The sequence below is a fragment of the Sinocyclocheilus grahami genome, unplaced genomic scaffold, assembly GCF_001515645.1.
Source record: "Sinocyclocheilus grahami isolate Dianchi unplaced genomic scaffold, SAMN03320097.WGS_v1.1 scaffold281.1, whole genome shotgun sequence".
Taxonomy (NCBI): Eukaryota; Metazoa; Chordata; class Actinopteri; order Cypriniformes; family Cyprinidae; genus Sinocyclocheilus; species Sinocyclocheilus grahami.
In genome coordinates this window covers 980,576-997,924 of record NW_015505460.1, presented here as the reverse complement: position 1 = coordinate 997,924, position 17,349 = coordinate 980,576, and the positions used below count along the sequence as shown (strand labels likewise).

Sequence of the window (17,349 nt, the reverse complement as noted above, 5' to 3'; positions counted from 1 at the left end):
GTTATATCTCTCTTAGTTTAGATTAAGTGATCCAGCGGCTTCTGTATCTCTGTTTTTGCCCCTCATGGTCGCACACATGATCAATGCTATCAGCTCTGTGTGGCAGTGATAAATTATGCATGCGCTCAAGTCAATGGCTGAGTTGTGGTTTGGTTGAGACACAGCGGTGATAGCGAGTCTTAATCAGCACCTAAAGTGTGAGAACTCTTAACGTCCACCCCGAGGGCCATGAAGAGCGGCGTGGCTCTTTAAGAATGACTTATGTGGGAGCCGAGGACTTCATGCTCCATCATGTTAAGATGTTGTGCATTGTGGGTTCTAATCTGAATACCATTCTACACTGTTCTTCATCATTTCCTGCCCTGTTTGAAATATTCTCAAAAAGTGTTGAAGTGATTAAAAATAACATATATACACTATAGTTCTGTACTAGGGGTGGTAGAAATTTGTCAACCGGTAGAGGTTTTGGACTATCGTCTCTATCGTGGTTACATGCTCACGTGACATTGCTGTGGTATCATTTGCATGAGTTTTTAAGCATCGCGGTTTAAAAACAAGTGATTTTAATCCATCGAAATGCAATCAGCACTTCTGAGAGTTTCTGAGAGGCACGCGCATGTGAAGACGGTGTTCACAGAGCGCAAGAGTATTGAATTGGTTAAATACACACGCTTGTATGTGTCAAAATGCCCCTCTTTGCAAGTATCTTCGTAAATACAGTAATTTAGGTCTTAAGTGAAAGCAAACAGCTGAGAAAGAGAACACATGTTGTAACAGTATATTGAGCCAGGCAGCTCTTAAAGTGACAGCAGTCTAATATTCCTGCTGCCTGCCATTCATATTAATCAAACAACAAAAGAGAGAAAATCTCTCACTGCTCTTGACTAAATCACTTTTGTGACTTTAAAGGGGTCATATGATGCGATTTAAATTTGTCCTTTCTCTTTGGAGTGTTACAAGCTTTTGGTGCATAAAGAAGATCTGTAAAGTTGCAAAGACTAAAGTCTCAAATCCAAAGAGATATTCTTTATAAAAGATAAGAGTCAACCACGCCTACCTAAAACAGCTCGTTCTAACACGCCCCCACATATCTACGTCACTATGTGGGAAGATTTGCATAACGCCGCCCAAATGTTCATGCAAAGAAAGAAGGCATAACTTTTATTCTCGCTGTAGTATTGTTGTTGCCGCCGCCGCCATGTCGTGAAGGCGCTGTGTGTTTCGTTGTGAAAGCGAAACTACTTTGTTTGGCCTTCCAAAAGAGGACGATATCCGCTTTGTCATGCCTGGAGCTGATCCGTGCTGGTCACTAATGAAATACATCAACTTCGTGCTGTAGATCGCCGGATTGGCTTTCACCGTGGATGAAGCAGAGTCCAGCCCGGGGTCGTCACATGTGGTTGCCGCAAGCCAGCCCGCCGCCGCTCACTCAAGCCGGCCGCCGCTCACTCTAGGCCGCCGCTCACTCTAGCTCGCCGTGTGTGACGCTGTGTTTCATTGTGAAAGCGAAACTACTTTGTTTGGCCTTCCAAAAGAGGACACGACTAGAAATCAGTGGTTAAGTTGTATTTACAACACTGTTCCAGAACAGTTCAACCCAAATATTCCGATGTGTCCAGCGCATTTTATGGAGGACTGTTTCCTGATCCTGGTAGAGTAGACTACCATTCCGGCTGTTCTGACTCACGGACTGTAAGTAAGTTTTTTTTATATTTAAAGAATTTGCCACTGACGATTCAAACGCGAGTTTTGGGCAGTGTAGAGTAGCGTTTGTAGTTTGTCATTTCTCCGATCACAAATGCACACATGGTTTTGAAGAAAGGCGGGGCATAGAGGAGAAACAATAATGTACAGTATGTGGAAAATAATGTGTTTTTTTTAACCTTAAACCGCATAAACAGATTTCATTACACCAAATACACAAAATAATGTTCTTTTTGGCAACATCATATGACCCCTTTAATAAGAAGACATACATTTAATTTACACAGTAAATATGCAGTGTTTTTGTACAGTTGATTACTTTATACAGTGTATGTAGCATTTCTTATTTATTTGTTCTGCTGTAGTTTTTTTGTCCTATTGCTTGTAATTATTTTCTTATTCTCATTTAATCGCTGACTGTTTACTTGTCTTGAGTTTTTTTTAGGCTAGTATTAATTTTTTCTGAAATTATGAAATGTCTATGGTATCCAAAATTTTGATATCATAAAGACCTTATTTAAAGCAAAAATAACTATATTGTGTTAGGGATAGATAGATAGATAGATAGATAGATAGATAGATAGATAGATAGATAGATAGTTACCGTGAAACAAAATTATGCCGTGGTATAAGATTTTGGTCATATTGCCCACCCCTATTCTGTGCTATTGTTATCAATACTTTTCAGCACTAAATTAATTAAAAGCATATTTAAAATTGTATATTTATATTTTGACAGAGCTCTGCTTTTGTCTTCCAGGTGCTTCAGTTGGTTTAGAGCACCTGTCAGTCACTTGCTTTCTTTCTTTCTTTGTTACTATTAAATTATTAAAAATGTAATAATTGAATTTCTTTAATTATTAATTAATTAATTTATTCAATTATTTATTTGTTTGTTTTTAGAAATAAAAAAATATTCCAGATTTTTCCCTGGTATATGACACAGCACTTTTTCAGTTAGTTACTCCAGCTTACCTTTTGGAAAATGTGTGTAAAATGTGTAAAAAATGTCAAGTATAGAGAATACAATATATAAATTGCACACCCTGGTAGAGTAATAAAAAAAATCTCTGAGGTTCTTTTAATCTCAGTCACTCTACAGTCGCAGTATATGGTCCTTTTCACAAAATTGGATAAAATGATTCATATACCACAATATTGATCAAATGTTTCAACATAGTTTCTCATGACAAGCTATTATTTCCTCAGCCTTGTGCTTCCATCTCAGTGATGTTTCCGTGATGAAAGAAATAATGACAAAATTGCCAACCACTTTGGAAGACGCATCATCAAAACATGCCTGTGGAGATCAGCGTAATATTTAAAATCAAATTACAGCTGAAAACACCAACTCCTCTTCCGATCTCATTTGTTTTTTCTCTTGCTTGTTTATCTGTGTGTTTGCTGAGGTTATGTATTGTGTGAGTCTCTTAAGGGCCAGATTCGAACTGTGTCACTTGCTAAGCGCTACATTGTATCTGGCACACCTTTTTTCTTGGCATCTTGGGGCTCTAACCTTTTTTTTATCACTTTTGTCACTTTAGAAGCGAAGGAGATTGTCCTGAAAGCTCAGATTTTAGCGGGAGGAAGAGGCAAAGGAGTGTTCGACAGCGGCCTGAAAGGAGGGGTGCATTTAACAAAAGAGTGAGTACCTGCCTAGACCTATTTTCTGAGAAAATATAGATCCTGTTGTCCTGTCCTTCATTCCTCTTAAAACCGCTGTCATTCTTTGATACCCTGTATTTCTCACCAAGAAAATAGAGCAGAATATCACTCTACCCTCAGCATTTGTGATGTCCTTAAAACTCAGTTGAATGATGGATTCCTTAGCTGAACAAATTATAAGTGTTATAGAAACTATAAAAATGTTGTATATAAAAAAAAAAAACCCTTGAGAATGAGGGAGACGTTTGAAATATAGCAATCTCTGAAAACTTTACCAGAAAGCCATGAGTTTTCCTCAAGTAGGGGCTGATTTATGACTGAATGCCTGCGTCGTGTATCACTGTCACGTAGTGTACTTTGGCATTCGGGATGAAGAGAATCGGCCAGAGAAAACACTCTGAAACGCAGCCTGATCTGTTTTATCTAGCAAATGAGCACAGTGCTTTTTTGTGGCCCTGAGAGATCCTCGAGAGTTCGCTAGTTTGCATTTCTTAAACTAAAACTTCTTTTTTTGATGTTGTTTGCCTGTACCATTGTTATTTGTAGTACAATAAAAAGATGATGCAGAGAGAGAGATACGTGATCAGCAAATTGAGCACCACAGCTCTTTATATTAGCACACATGCATTAACTGAATAAAATAATCACAGTTGCGAAAAAAACATAATAGTCTGGGAAAACTTGTGTCCACATACAAGTTTGATCAGATATCATCTTGCATCAGTGTTTCCTGCATGTAGGGCTGGGCGTTACTGCCAAAAAAATTTGTGATAACATTTTTCATATGAGTTGATATCACGATAAATTTCAAATCTTTATTTCTTTCAAGTTTAAAGGCAGAATTTTTGCTCCACAATGAAAGTTGTAGAAACCAAACAATTAATTGTGGTTTTAAACTACTCTTTATGATCAGAACATGACAAGCGCTTCATATTTTTGAATTCTTTACACTTTTCCAGTCATTTTTTTTCTTTTAACAAAATAAATATCTTAATAGAAAAATTCATTTCTTAGTTTCTGCGTGTTCTAATGGGTGATATTGTTTCAAATCAAGAAACAGGTTTGTTTTGCCTGTCTTTGATGACATGTATTTTCAGCACAGTTTGCAGTGCAAGCAGCAATATTAATAGTATTACAAAAATATCTACAGTAGTAGTAGCTTGAGGTAGGATGCAGATGTAAATTGATGTTCATTGTCAAAAACAGTTACATCTGTAAAAATTAAACAACCTAATTTTTTTTTTTATTATTCTGACTGTTTGAGTTTTTATTAAAATTAACCATTGGTCTTCCACAGTAGTATACATTTAGATCATGATAACCACAGTTAAACGCACACATATAGCACCTCAACACCATGGTAAAAACGCAACTGTATGGTTTCTAGGGCTATTTGTATGAAAAACAGTAGTCTAAGTACACAAAAATATCTATATTCCATTACTCCTTTAATACATTTTTTACATGTCTACATTAATAATATAATACAATTCTATATGAGTATTCCAGATTTTTGCCATAATACTATGGTGCAGTTCAGTAAATTCATGGTAAATGGTGATTTGTAGATTGAAAATTTTTCTGACTTCATCGTGTAAATGAATGTGACTGGGGGTCACATTACACAATATTTACCTTGGAAGAATTCCTGACAACTCTTTCATTTACAAAATGCATGCGCGAGGAATCATAAAGGAACTCTCGTAAAACTACAAATCCTCCCCCTGAAATTTCCCATGTTCCGTGGCTCTCTCTCGTTGGCTGTAGGTCATCACCGATGTCATTTCCAGTTAAAACTCATCACAGACAGGTTCAGATATTTAGCTTGGGAAATATTTCTCAGGCATCAGTACCTGTCTCAGATGGTGTCTTTGATAATTCACACCATGTATCGTCAGTCATGTGTCTACTATCTCCAGAAAACTGTCAGCGAGTAAAGATCAGGCCTAAAGTCATGTAGTGTATACTATAATCATTCCTCTTTCATTCCTTTGAGCTCACAACTGACTCCCTCACTGAGTCGAGTCAATTTCAAATGAATTGAGATTGTTTACTGTGATGTATATTTTAGGTTTGTGAGACTGACAATAGTTTGTTACAGCTTAGCTGTTCGCATGACAGCTAAAGGTACAGTAATTAAAGATACATATTTACAACAGAGTTTTGATCTATAAATTAATAGCATTCTATAATTAATAATGTTATTCTAAAAAAAAAAAAAACATTTCAGAAACACTCTATACAAAAATCATGATCCAACTGGATCAACTGTAAGCAAGTCTAAGTTTGAGATACATACATACATGCATGCATTTATATATATATATATATATATATATATATATATATATGTATTAGTAAAGCAATTGGTTATTTGAAAGTCACAATAAATGAAAAGTATAAAAATGTCTCTCTTTCAGTCCTGCTGTTGTTGGAGAGTTGGCCGGTAAGATGCTCGGCTTCAGTCTGACCACCAAGCAGACCCCTAAGGAAGGAGTGAAAGTGAAAACGGTATTAAAGAAAGCACTTTGTTTATCTCTGGCATATTATCTCTTTTTTAATGTTGTTCCTTTGAATAAATAATCGCTTTTGCACTTGGAAATGAAATTCTCTCTCTCTCTCTCTCCATTCTCCTTGTCTTCCTGGCTGCAGGAGAAAGCTGTATAATACCATTTAAAGATGCACTTTTTTTTCATTTCTGTCATTTTTTTAAAGAAATATTATTTCGCTGTTAGGTGTCGTAGGTCATTGAGATGACTAAACCGTGTGAGTCAGACCTCGTTGTGCAGGGAATGTTGGTAAACAGCCATTTCAATGTGTCACTAACAAGCAGAAATATAATTTTCCTCCCTCTTTCTCTGCTTCTCTCTATGTCTGACACCCACACAGACCGGCATTCTCCTACAACCACCTTGTATGTTTATCACTGTTTATCTCTCTCCCCCTCAGGAGGTAATGATGGCTTCCTGCACTTACCACGTGTTTGTCCTGTCATCTTTAAACGCGGCCTAGAGCTCCTCATTATCATCCGCTTTTATTCCCGCCAGCTCCCCCTCACGCGACCGCCCCAAAACTTTTTGCACAATGACGGCATCCCATTTTTGTCTTTTTCCTGCCCGAGAAACAGCCACGGGGGGTGGAAGTGCATATTCATAAAGGTTTCATAAAGGGAGGTGGTGAGGAGGAACAGAGGTGGGATATAAGCGAAAATAAAGAAATGCTTTTGAAATGCCAGCTCGAGCGTGTAGCATCTCCCCACAAACTTCTCTCGCTGCATTTGAGAGAGTGTCACATTTGCTATTCAAGAGCCCTCTGGTTTCCTTCGCACATGGATGCGTTATTGCATAATGAGGTTTTCCTCATGAATTCAGAATACAGTATCGGTTTATTGAGAGGAAAAAAGAAAAAGATGTTTTGTAAAATTGTGTCCTCCTTTAAGCCTTCAGAAGATGTTGTCATACTTCACAGAAGCGATTCGAATCTGGAAATAGGATTCATATAATATATGAGCAAAAATTGGTCATGTGAAAAAAAATTATTATATGTGACCCTGGATCACAAAACCAGTCATAAGAGTAACATTTTTTGAAATTGAGATTTATACATCAACTGAAAGCTGAATAAATAATATTTATATATGATATAAAAGCCGAGATACAACTATTTGAAAATCTGGAATCTGAGGGTGCAAAAAAATCTAAATACTGAGAAAATCACCTTTACAAATGAAGTTCTCAGCAATGCATATTGCTAATCAAAAATGAAGTTTTGATATATTTACGGTAGGAAATTTACAAAATATCTTCATGGATCATGATCTTTACTTAATATTCTAATGATTTAAAAGAAAAATCGATAATTTTGACCCATACAATGCTTTTTTGGCTATTGCTAAAAATATACCCAAGTGACTTAAGACTGGTTTTGTGGTCCAGGGTCACATATAGAATGATGCTGAAAATTCAGCTTTACCACCACAGAAATGAATTACGTTTTAAAATAAATAAATAAAGAATATAACTGTACAATATAACAGTTTTCACTTTATTTTGTGGCAAATAAATGCATCCTTAGTGAACATAAGAGACATCCTTCAAAAACATTATAAAATCTTACTAACTCCTAACTTTTGAATGATAGTGTGTGTATAAATAATTGTTTTGTTGTTGCTGTTTTTTACTTTTTATATATGTAGGTCAATGGCTGATGGCTGTTTGGTTGAAATAAATATGTATTGAATAGATTTTATTTTGTACTCTTTATAGCTCTCAGCCCTAGAGGGGATTGAATATGGATGAGGGTTTGAATATGAGTGGTGTTAAAAGGATGTAATTGTGTTGTCAGTCTCAGAGAGGAATGCTGCTTGTGAGCTGTCGGTGTGCCGTCAGGACTCTGTGTTAATGTGCCGTTTTTCACCCAGCTATGTTAGCACAGTCTTGTCTTGTTGGCCTTCTCTCTTTCTTTTCTGCTGTAATAGACTGTGAAGTGAGGAAATAGAGTAAAGGATAAAATAGATGGAAGGACAATGCAGGAAATAGAATGAACAGGGGTGCAAACGCTTTCTTGTTGCCTCCTTCACAAGATGAAAGGGATAAAAATGGACTCGGGTGCTGGAGATGTGTAGGTGAGACCAGGGCAATTGTAACACTAAATTTCTTCAGTCTTATACAAGTAAGTGATGACACTTATTTAACACATGCTCAGTAGCGTTCTTTTCCTTCCTGAGTGTGATTCCCCCTTTTGGTGTGAAATGTTCACCAAAAGGGGGAAGTCTGGGAAGTCGTGGCCTAATGGTTAGAGAGTCGGACTAGTAATCCAATGGTTGAGGGTTCGTATCTCATACCGGCAGGGATTGTAGGTGGGGGGAGTGAATGTACAGTGCTCTCTCCCATCTTCAATACCACGACTGAGGTGCCCTTGAGCAAGGCACCGAACCCCCAACTGCTCCCCGGGCGCCGCAGCATAAATGGCTGCCCACTGCTCCGGGTGTGTGTGTGTTCACTGCTGTGTGTGTGCACTTTGGATGGGATAAATGCAGAGCGCTAATTCCGAGTATGGGTCACCATACTTGGCCACATGTCACGTCACATCAGTTTACACTAACACTTAATGACAAGTTTTGATGATAATTTTATTTTCTAGTTTGTTGGTTAAATGTTAACATGAATGACAGATATGAATGAACTCCATCCATCCGTCCGTCCATCCATCTCTATAGTACATCTATATTTGTGTGTGTGTGTGTGTGTGTGTGTGTGTGTATATGTATGTGTGTTATTTAACAGTAAAGAGAGGAGAGGAGTCTGTTATTGAATGTAAAAATATTACTAATACACCTGATCTCCCCTACATTTTATTTTATTTTTTATATTTGTGTGTGTTACGATTCATTGTATTTGTTTCATTTTTTGTTGTTGTAGTTGTTTTTTAGTTGTGTGTTTTGTTTAAGTTTTTATTTATTTATTATTATTTATGTTTGTTTGTGTGTGTTGTTTGTTTTATTTTTTGTTTGAGTTTTTTTTTTTTTTTTTACATCGAAGAGGGGGGATAGTAGTCTGTTACTGAATGTTAAAGTTACAAATATGCCTAGCCTTTATTTTTATTTTATTTTATTTAATTTTTCTTATATTTTCTTGTCCGAGAGTGTTTTCTTTTGTTTTATATGTGTGTTTTGTTTTGCCGTGCTTTGTTTTTTAGCCTTTGCACCATTTATTTGTCAGTGAAAAGGGGACCACTCTTAACATCAGTCAGTCAAGCATTATAATATGAAAATCAAGTATTATTTAATAATAGAAGATTAGTAATTAGAATTCAACTTGGTAACCATGTATGAATGCAAATTAGTCATTTTAACTGAACTTAGGACTGGTGGTGGTGCTATTTATTATTATTATAATTATTATTATACGAATTATACTAATAAGAACAATATAAAACGCACTAAGGATTAACGAGCTGCTGGATTCATGAATATCAATCAGGTTGAGTGCGTTTGCTCGGACTGATTTGCTGAAATCCAAACAGGGACGATAATAAGTGAGCGCCAGGCAGCCGAAGAGATTGCCTTTGCGCATTAGTTTCGTCCACTACCGGAGAACCCGGCAGTTCTTAAAAGCTATTGTGACAGCAAAATACAACATAGAATATCGTTTACATGTCGTCAATTCTGCATGGAATAAGTAAGATGGAGAGTAAGACTCTCTTGCTCTCACTTTGCACGTGTGAGAGAAAGCGACGGCGAATTGTGCGCCGTTTTACACTAGAGTTCACGGTACGTCAAATACAGGTGCGCTGCGCATCCATTCAGATGAACTGAAAAAAAGCACAGATTGCTTGACGGAGAGTGAAACTCTGAAGCGCTCAGTCATTGAGTTCGGCGAGTGAAAATATATCTGAGCTAAACTTATACTCAGCCTCCAACTCACACACTGGCGAGTAAAATGTGAGAATTTATTAGCCATTGGCTAGTATTAGACATCATTTAGTCGCCCAGAGTGAAGATTTAGTCGCATATGCGAGTGATTTACTCGCAATGTAGAGGGTTGCCAGCGAACGATATCGTCTGTTTATTCTAAGTGCACGCTCGTCTGGCGCTTTAAATTCTCGAGCTCGTTATAGCAGGATGGATTCTGATTGGCTGTCAATGTTTTTTTTATCGTTCATCAGCTGGAATAAAATAGTTTTGAAAGTGATTCCAACGATATAGTTTCTCTTTGTCTTTATCGTTATAGTTGTGGTGTGGACTCTGCTATTCTTTAATATTGAGAACGATTTTTAGAACTATATCTTTATCGTTATCTTTATAGTTATCGTCCTTGGTGTGAACGGGCCTTAACACCTAATGGTGAGAAATAAAATCGGGCTGTGTTGCAGGCGAGACTCAAACCTACATAATCCATTTGATTGTTATGGCTCTATTGAGTGTTATGGAACATGTCAAGTACACAAACGCTAGCACCAAACCTTTGTCTCCCCTTGCTTTTCTTCCTGGTTCCTTCCCTCATCCTCTTTTGTGTCACTTCTCTTCCATCACCTTTGTATTAGTTGTTATTTCAGCCCCGTTATTGGTGGTTCTGTCTTTATCCACTTGCCATGTCTCATCGAGCTTCATGATGGCTGATTATCCAGTATTAGAAGTAGCTGTAGGACCTGCAGCCAGTAAACTTGTGCTTCAGAAATAAGTCTGTTAATACACCATAATGAATAGATAACACGCAATGATGAATCCCGTCTCACCTGGTGTTTGTGCTGAGCAGGTGATGGTTGCTGAAGCTCTGGATATCTCCAGGGAAACATATTTCGCCATCCTGATGGACCGTTCCTGTAATGGACCCGTGATGGTGGGCAGTCCTCAGGGGGGTGTGGACATAGAGGAAGTGGCTGCCACCACTCCAGAGCTCATCTTCAAGGTATCTCAGTTGTATCTGATTGAAAAGGTGTAGGAGTGAGTTACTTTGTGATTTTCTGTTAAAGAGGTCTTTTTTTGTTGCTGTATGTTTTGAAATAAACTTGCAATAAATATAAGAAATATAAGTTGTTACAAACAAAATATAGAAGCAGAAGTATTTATTTATTTATTTATATGGAAAATGTATGGAAATGCCATATATTAAAAGTTGTAGTAATGTCAATAATAAATGTCTCTGATGTAGGTTAAGATTTTTGTATTGACTCCCATGAGAGAAATTTTCTTGGATTAGAGACCTGCTGCATCACCAAACAAACCTAGACAGTACATTTAAATACATAATAATATCCAACACATTACAATACCTTTTCCAGAAAGTACGAAACAATTCATACACAGATAATCACAATGTCAAACTTGCCCAGTTTTGAAGCAAAATTAATTGAAATACATACCGTAAAGCTAGATTCTTCACTAAGCTGCATTTTAATCTCAGGTTGTTGTTTTTTTTTGTTTGTTTGTTTTGTTTTTTGGAGAATTTTATAGACAAGCTTTCTGCAGAAAAAGCAGCCAATTAGAACTCCTTTGTTGTACAGCCTACTTAAGTTAATTAAAAGTTTAGAATATTTACAGTTGTACCATCCATTAAATAATTAAATATATATATATATCATTTTTCTTAAATATATACATGCATTTGTGTGTGTGTATATATATATATATATATATATATATATATACATAACAAATATACACATATTATGTGAATAAAATCTTTTATTTTGGATGTGATTAATCATAAGTAATCGTTTGACAGCACTTGTTAAAAAGAATGAAATGAAATAATTCATAAGTGTTATAAAAGTCTGAAATATTTGTACAGATGTGAATTGAGATTACAATATGATTTACCAATTATTTTCAGATCCATCTGTTGATTTTATATATAAACACTGTTTACAAAAAGTAGGGGGGCATCTATGAAACCTCTTAAAAAAGGCATATGTGTAATATTAACCTCATCTCCCTTCAGGACATATAGAGGAAATATTCCTATTAAAACTAATGGCTGGTAAATTTAGTAAAGAATTAGTGTTTTCCATCCTTACATTTAAAGCAATTTAAAGGAATCTTTAGTAGTTCATGTCATAATTAAATCATGTTAACTTATAGAATCTCTCAACATTGTTTCTCTGTGTGTACAAGTGTATGATTTTGTTGGAGACATTGGAGAAGCTTGGCATTATGGAAATTACTGTTAAATGTCTTGCTTGTCAGTTTGGCTCTTCTAAAGTCATGCTTTTACACCGCATCTTTTGCGAGCATCTATTTGAGTCAATGCTAATTAGAATGTTTGGGATGCAGTATACCGTTAACTCAGCTTCACCACTTTGAAGTGCAGCGATCTGACAAAGAGCCGGCGCTCGCCTGTGCGTGCTGATGAGAGCAGCGCTACAATGTTTTCTGTCAGCATGCGCTCATTATCAAAAGCGCTTCCGTTGGCTATGGGAAAAGGAGATGTCATTTTAGCTCTTAAGCGCTTTGAAAGTAGAATTTGTTAGGATGACATGCTTTCAGCAAGCACATGAAAAAGCAAAGTGTAGAGCAATAAGCAGTCAGTTATCTTTCCTGTCTTAACCTCTCGTCAAACCTTAGCTGTGGTAAACTGATGCAGATGCTGCCTTTAGTAATGAAATGATTGAACAAAATCAAATAGCAAAAATAACATTTACCTTTTACTTTTTATATCTTGAGGAATTTAGGAGATTTCTGTGATTATGAGCATGAATTTTAATTTGTCAAAAAGGATCCATACTCTTGTTTTTGCACAGAAGACTTAGAGGCACAGTAGGCAAAATTATATATATATATATATATATATATATATATATATATATATATATATATATAATTATTATTATTTATTCAATATTAATATTCATCAATATTAGTCAACCACAGATTTAAAAAAAAGTGATTTAAACAACAACGACAACAAAAAAGCCTTACAAAGAAATAGACCTGAAAATATTGCAAAAATGTATTTTGAAAAAAATATTTGATTAAAACTCAGAATTGTTACAGAATCTTAAAATGTGTTACAAAGTACTGTATAGATCATTATGTAATCTTCCATAAAAGTGTTGCAAAATTATTAAATATTCAAACTCTACAAAAGTATTACAAACATGAAATATGATGGCATTGCAAAATTTAGTTAGGAAAGCCAAAATGCTTTAATTTTGTTACCAAGTGTAAAAGCATTATGAAATCTTAATTCAATCCTATAAAATAATATTATAATCCACTGAAGTATTACAAAGAGGACATACAAAAAATATTAGGAAATCAACAAATTGGTTACTAAAAGGCAAAATACAAAACCATTAAATCATGAACGTTTTATGAAATATGAAACGCACAAAGAGTATCATGTTTAGTACTAAAACGTATGAAATGTGAACACGTTTACAAAATTGTTACAGAATAGTTTGCTTACAAGGTATGAAGTGATCCATGAAAGTGTTACAAAAATATGAAATATGACAGTATTGTAACTAAAAGACAAAGTAGTATGAAATTACGAAAGCATGAAGTATTAGGGAATCTTTGCAGAAAAGATGAAAAAATAATTTTTTTAAGAAAAGCTTAAAAAAAGTATTTCATGGAAGTATGAATTATTCTAAAATATTTCGCTACAGTGTTACAGAAGTATAAAATTATCACATAAAAGTATCACAAACGTATGAAATATACAATTATTGTAAAATGTACAAAAAGGATGACATATTAAATATTAAAATGTTCAATACAATTGCATTTCAAATCATATTTAAATATCACAAAATTATGAAATGCAAAAATCTGATGAAATCTTCCATGAATGTATGAAAAGTTACAAAACCTATGGATTAAAAAAAAAATATATAATAGTATTATGAAATTGTTATAAAAAGCACAAAATACAAAATCATCAACAAATCAATGTATTACAAAATCTCATATAACTAGCAAATCTCACGATCCAATATCCAGCCGTTTTCCAGTCGTAAGCCTGATTTGCATAGCCGCTGGGAATTGGAGAGAGCTACTGGACGTTGCCATGTCTCTCAGCAGGGACACATTAACTGCCACCGTGACTCCCTGCTGAGTTAATGGCCCTACTGACTCCAAATCAATTTCTGTCACGTTTGAAGTTTTCCACGGCAACTTCTCATTGTCTTGCCAGTGACCGTTCTGACCAGCGGAGCAAGCGTCTGGTCAAAGATGCGTCCTCATTATTGCACAGTGTACAATATATAACCCAGAATGTATATATGTCTTCAGATGTGCTTGAGAGATGTCAAGGTAGTTTGAATGGCTTATATAAGCTCTCAGAGCTGTGCAGCTGGGTAATTAGTGCTCTCTGTGCTTCTGTCACAGGCTGCAGATCAGATTAAGCGACTCTATGATCTGTTCCTCAAAGTCGACGCCACTCAAGTCGAAGTCAATCCGCTCGGAGAAACACCTGAGGGACAAGGTAAGACGTGTGTGTGTTCATGCATGAATGACAGACAAAAACGCTTGCTCACGGATTGCATAAGAGCTTCTGTAAAGATCCAAATAGGACCTTGCAGCTTCCAAGGATAACTGTCATTTCACACTAATGTTTTTATCAAACTCGTGGATATGGAGAGTGCTGCCTCAGCAAAACTTTACAGGGCTTCTCCCACGTAACACTGGCACAAATATGCTCATAATATGACCAAATGCTACTCCCAATACCATTTCCACTTGTTTTTTTAGTTTTTATAGGTACCTGTTAGGAAATGATGTAGGATGTTGTAACGTTTATTGGTATGAAATTACATACAGTAGGTCCAGAGAGGGTAATGCCTGCAGTATTAGCCTGTCAAATTAAAGAAGGGGAGAGAAATCATCTCCGCCCTGCACCATAATGGCAAAATGATTTAGTCCTCATAGGGGCCGTCACAAAAGTGCCACCACAATTTCTCTACTTTTTTCCTTTCTTTTTTTCCTTGCTTTTGTGGCTGTATTTTTGTTCTTTATATATATATATTGTAGGTGACCAAATACTTATTTTACCGAGGAATTTACCAATTAATTCTTTAAAAATCCTACAATGTGATTTTCTGGATTTTTTTTCTCATTTTGTCTCTCATAGTTGAGGTATACCTATGATGAAAATTACAGGCCTCTCTCATCTTTTTAAGTGGGAGAACTTGCACAATTGGTGGCTGACTAAATACTTTTTTCCCCCACTGAATATATATATATATATATATATATAATGTATTTTATTAAATGTAATTAATTCATTAATTTTAATTAATACATTTTGTTCCTTTTTATTAATAGTTTTATTTTACTTTTTGTTGTATTTTTCTGTTCTTTTTTCCTTTTTGTTATTATTGTCTTTTCTAATTTTATTTTGTTTTATTTTTATTTAATTTAATTTTGAACCTTAATTTTTTTAATATTTGAATTTTTCACATTATTTTTCACATTATTTAACCCTTTATATTTCTCTGTATATTTGTCTTATATTTAATCCTTAGTAAAATATACAATTGATTTCAATCCAGAGATTATTACAGAAATAATGAGATTACAGAAAAGGTTTGTTCAGTTAGTTTGTCCAAACTGCAACTTTTGTACTTTTGAATAACATTAATTCTAAAAGTCTTTTCTAACTGTATTTTATTTTATTTTCAATTTTACATTTTTAATAATAATTTTTTTCACCTTTCTCTATTGTTCTTAAATCTGTATATTTGTCTTTATTTCAGGCTTTCATTTATTCTTTAGGTTAGTTAGTTTGTTTTTTCTATGAAAATAATAATAGAGCTTTTCAGGAAACACTGACATTAATCGTGATATTTTCTTGACAGCAGCATCAAAACAAAAGTCAGCAAATGGCTTTGGCTGTCTTTAGATGCATTGTTTGCTTTATTTTATTTGTCAAAAGTGACAATAACTGTCTTGGTCTCCTACTTAAAGCACTTTCAAACGTATTATCAAAAACTGCATGTTTTCATTAAACATCAAAAAACGCTGTTTTGTCAGCTTGCAGTGATAAAACTAATCTAGTTTTTTGTTACTGTCTCTGCTTTGCATTCACCTCCTTTCTTTATCTGTACTTTACCCATAGTTCCCTGCAAAAGTAAATAAAACTCTCCTGGTAACAGTGTAAAGTTGGATTTGATAATAGCTCAGTGAACCCAGTGTACTTACCTACACAGATTAGCTTTGTTAGCGAGCGCCGAGTCCTTGCATGCTCGAGAGGCCACTACAAATGAGAGAGTTGTTGGGTCTGGTCACATACGGCCAAGACAGTCAAAGAAAACTCTATTCCCAGGCTAATTTTCTGAAACAGCTTCTGTGTTTGTGTGGCTGTTTGTTGAATAAGATGCTCCCACTGCACAAAATAAGCTATATAGACGTACATAGTGGCAGTAAATAAAGATCATGTTGTAACTATGGGCTTTTGTCATCAGCGCTGTATGACTGTGTTTAGTTATATGCAGCTCCCTTTCACTCGGTGTAAATTATTGGATTTGGAACTGCCGTCACCAATTTGCCACATGCACAAGATACATATTTGAATAATAACAGATGCTTTGAAAAACTCATATTGAACAAATTGAACATGTCTGAATCTTGCCCAACTGTAAAATAGAAACATTGACCATTGGAACACCCTCCTAAACCAAAGAATGTCATATTCTTTCTGCAATTCCAGTGGTGTCATATGGATTTCTGTTTTATAAAGTCATAAAATAATCATTAATACTCATAATCAACTTTCTTAACTGAACAACAAATTAGCCAATATTATCAAATTTGTGAACTGCATTTAAAATAAAGCTGCGTTTATTTTTGGTCAAAATACAGTAAAAACTGTAGAAACTTAAAATAACCATTTTCTATTGTAATGTATTTTAAAATGTAATTTATTCCTGTGATGGCAAAGCTGTCATCATTCCAGTCTTCAGTGTCACATGATCTCTCAGAAATCATTCTAATAAGATGATTTAGTGCTCAAGTGACATTTTTATTGTTGTCTGTGATGCATTTTTTAAAGGGGTGGTTGATTGCGATTTCACTTTTTTAATGTTAGTTAGTGTGTAATGTTGCTGTTTGAGTGTAAACAATATCTGCAAAGTTACAACGCTGCAAGTTCAATGCAAACGGAGATATCGTCTTTTAAAATTATGGCAGTTTAATGCCTACAAAAACGGCTCGTATGGCCTACAACAAGCTACTTCCCGGGTTTGTGACATCACAAACCCATAAATTTACATAAACCCCGCCCCCAGGAACATGCAACAAAGGGGGCGAGGCCATGTTGCGCTGCTTTAGAGAAGAGGAAGAGTTGTTGCCATGCCGTCAAAACTAGGGGTGCGTGCATGAAAAAATATATTCATATATGAATCGTGATTCTGACTTCTAACAATTCTAATAGATTCACAAGTTTCACAATCAATGTTCTAAAGCAGCGGTTCTCAATCCTGTTCCTCGCTTCCCCCTGCTCTGCATCTCTCTCTCTCTCTCTCTCTCTCTCTCTCTCT

General features: G+C 35.3%; 1 pseudogene; it reads left to right on the top strand.

Moving 5' to 3' along the window:
- The first annotated feature begins 3,000 nt into the window (after positions 1 to 3,000).
- The window catches only part of LOC107600315 (succinyl-CoA ligase [GDP-forming] subunit beta, mitochondrial-like), a 74,806-nt pseudogene continuing 60,457 nt past the window's right edge, over positions 3,001 to 17,349 (top strand).